The sequence below is a fragment of the Colobus angolensis genome, unplaced genomic scaffold (assembly GCF_000951035.1).
Source record: "Colobus angolensis palliatus isolate OR3802 unplaced genomic scaffold, Cang.pa_1.0 Scaffold24, whole genome shotgun sequence".
Lineage (NCBI taxonomy): Eukaryota > Metazoa > Chordata > Mammalia > Primates > Cercopithecidae > Colobus > Colobus angolensis.
The window spans coordinates 13647199-13650557 of record NW_012115599.1 but is presented as its reverse complement, the minus strand read 5'-3'; the positions used below and the strand labels follow the sequence as shown (position 1 = coordinate 13650557).

Below are 3359 nucleotides of genomic sequence, written 5' to 3'. Positions count from 1 at the left end.
CCAAAGTAGAAACATCTAGAAATGACAAGATGCGACTCTTCAAAGCTTCCGCAGATTCTGGTCTCTTGTTTAGAGCTTCTGATTTCCTTCTGGCAGCACCACTGGAGTGGGTACCTCTGTTTTTCATGTGAAGAGGGTGGCTGGCCAAAAAAGCAAGGCTGCCCCTATGGGGAAGCCTTCCTGCCTGCCCTTCCCTGCAGGAGACTGACCCGGGGCTTTGAGGGGAATCATGTTGAACTACAAGTGCTCCCTGCTTTCTGATGCCCTCCTGGTGGGGCCAAGGCCCTCCCTGCTGTCGGGGCCTTGACACCCCTACTCTCCCAAGCCTGGTGATCCAGTCCTGATGCTTGGTTAGCCCTTGACAGCGCTGCTGCCCCTTCCCTTGAGGACTAAGCTCTGATTTTTTTATCTGGCCCAGATTCCTATCTAAGGGGTCTGGGAGTCATGCCCTACCAACCATACATTCTCATCAGGTGGGTTTTATTTGACCCTGTATATATCGTGACTTACTTTCCAATCCGACTGTGGCATAGCAAGGAAGAAAATCAAAATGTTTTAGCCCAAAGTATATTTCCTTGCCATACTTTGAAATTGTCCTACAAAGTCTCTTGTGGGAAAAATCCACATTCTATAGGAAACCTTTCCTTTCCCCTTTGTTTTCTTTTCTTCCTTCCCAGATCCAGGAGATAAATCAACTAAGAGCCAGGTACCCTTTTAGGTCTGAAAAGAAACATTTTACAACCCGCTCTCTCTCTGAAGTCTGCTATCTGAGAGATTCCTCTGCACAAGAAAACTTGGTCCCCACAATTCTGTACCTTAACCTGAACATTCCTTTCCATTAATCCCAGGTCTCCAGATAAACCCAACCAATTGTCAATTAGAAAATGTTTAAATTTACCTATAGCCTGGAAGCCCCCACTTTGAGTTGTCTCACCTTTCTGAACCAAACCAATGTATTTTTTAAATGTCTTTGATTGAGTCTCATGCCTTCCTAAAATATATAACACCAAGCTGTACCACGACCACCTTGAACACATGTTCTCAGGGTCTCCTGAGGGCTGTGTCACGGGCCATGGTCACTCATATTTGGCTCAGAATAAATCTCTTCAAATATTTTACAGAGTTTGACTCTATTAGTCAACACCCTTTAATCACCAAGGCTTCCAAGCACACCCCCATTTGGGAACCATGCTGTAGTGGGGCCCAGACCCTGTCTTCAGGTGATCTGAATTAGCGCTTCTGAGAAAGCAATTTGGGAGAGTGAATTTCCCCCCTCGAACCCAAGCCTTTCTTCTCTGGCTCCCTGGCTGAGGCCAAAGTATAGCCCAGACCTGCTTCCAGATCTGTCCTCCTCCTGCAGTCCCTCCAGCCACTCCGCCACTCTGCCAGGTCCAAGCTGCACTTCTTCCAGCCTGATACCCCTCTTTCCTGTGGGGCTCTACCAGTCTATCTTCTGCAGTGAGCCACCCTCTCCTAACTGTCACAGGCCCGGGGCAGAGTTCACCACCTTGTTTTCTCTGTCAACAGCTCCTCCTTCACACGATCACAATGCACATCTGTGTTTTAAACCTAAGGCCATCTAACTTTTGCTCTATTTCCAACCACTAATTAAAAATGGATTCCTCCTCTCTTCTTCCCTCTTTCTTAGTATATTCCCTTAGAGTTTATCATGATGATCTGTGAGAATAATTGTCATAGATGGCTTTGGGGGACCATTTCTGTGTGTAGATGGACTGGGGCTGTCAGTGAAACCTGGATGGTTATAAGCTTTCTATTTTAATGAATTTTTACAAGTACAAATGTATCTTCAGAGCCACCTTTTGTTTGCCTCAAGAAATAACCAATTCATGTTACATTTTTTTTGTTTTTTTGAGACGGAGTCTCACTCTGTCGCCTGGGCTGGAGTGCAGTGGCCGGATCTCAGCTCACTGCAAGCTCCGCCTCCCGGGTTCACACCATTCTCCTGCCTCAGCCTCCCGAGTAGCTGGGACTACAGGCGCCCGCCCCTTGCCCGGCTAGTTTTTTGTATTTTTTAGTAGAGACGGGGTTTCACAGTGTTAGCCAGGATGGTCTCGATCTCCTGACCTCGTGATCCACCCGTCTCGGCCTCCCAAAGTGCTGGGATTACAGGCTTGAGCCACTGCGCCCGGCCCATGTTACATTTTTAAAAAGGTCTTCCACTATTTAAAATGAATGATTTGGGATGGGGGAGGGTGTGAGTGTGGCAGAGATTGGTTGTAGCCACCTTCAGCTTATTAATTTCCACTTCCTGCAGGTTCCTAGGGGGGCATCTGTTAAAGACTGAGAGGACATTGCTTTTCAAAACCTCCTCTCTTTTTACCACTCTGCTCATCTCCTCGGCTTGGGACCTGAGCGGGCAAGGGCAGAGTAGGAGGGGACGTACCCAAGGGGTGGCGGACAGGCTGGTAGTCCAAGACGGTCTGGAATGGAATAGAATATGAAGAGAAATGCAGCCCACCCACTCCTTCGGGGAGAGGAGAGTGCTGGTGGAGAAACTCGAGCCTGAATTTTTCTTGAGGAAGCTAAGAAGATCCTTTGGCTTCAAGGCAGATGGAACCTGGATGGTTTAGGGGAGGACTGGGACTTGACAGCGGTGCTCAAAGCTTCTGGGCAGGGCTTTTATCTAATTGACAGAAGTGAAAATAGTAGACCTTGGCTCCTGTCTGCTCCCATCTCTCTCCTGCCCAAAGTCCTTGGCCAAGCACTGTTTGTTCCTTTCAGGCCAAAGACTTGGGAAAGTAATTTCTGCAGGCCCCCTCCAGAGCTGTTTCCAATCCCACAGACAATCTGGTGGGTGAAGAAACCTGAATTAGCTGAGACTTTCCACAGTAGCCCTCAATCACTTCTCTTCAGCTCAGTTCCAGACCCTTTATAAAGTGCGTGAAGGCACCATTCCCCAAAGTGCAGAAAGGAGGCGCACCCTGCCAGCAGGACAGGACATGTGAAATCAGGGACGTCTCGGGAAACCCTCTTAAGTGGTCCTCGCCCCTGGCCTAGAAGTCTAGGGAGGCGGAGGTCCCCATACATCGACCCCAGGGATACCTCAGGAACAGAGTAACCGCCCCGCCGGGCCGGCTGGTGGAGTGGGGCCGTACCTAACGGCTGCCTCCGTCCTGCCTCGAGGTCTAGGGGAGGGGTCTTGGCCACCTCCTCCCGCAGCCTCCCACATCAAGATGGACTCGCAGGAGACTACACCCTGCGTCTGCAGAACCTCAGAATACAGAACCACCAGGGGTTCCTGGCTCATGGCCCTGGGAGGATTGCTGTTGGGAGACGGGAAGGAATCGAGGGAGGCCGAGGCCCTCAACAACCACCCGGGGACCTCAGAGCAGAGTCCT

At 50.0% G+C, this 3359-nt stretch overlaps 1 long non-coding RNA gene across 2 annotated transcripts; it reads right to left on the bottom strand.

Moving 5' to 3' along the window:
- Positions 1-1757: 1757 nt before the first annotated feature.
- Positions 1758-3135, bottom strand: LOC105514212. Of its 2 annotated transcripts, XR_001002154.1 has the most exons (3): positions 3064-3135; positions 2156-2808; positions 1758-1849 (listed from the first exon to the last, which is right to left on the bottom strand). It is a non-coding gene; the product is annotated as an uncharacterized LOC105514212 (long non-coding RNA). The 2 variants fall into 2 exon arrangements; XR_001002153.1 differs by having other exon boundaries at positions 2156-3135.
- Positions 3136-3359: the final 224 nt, after the last annotated feature.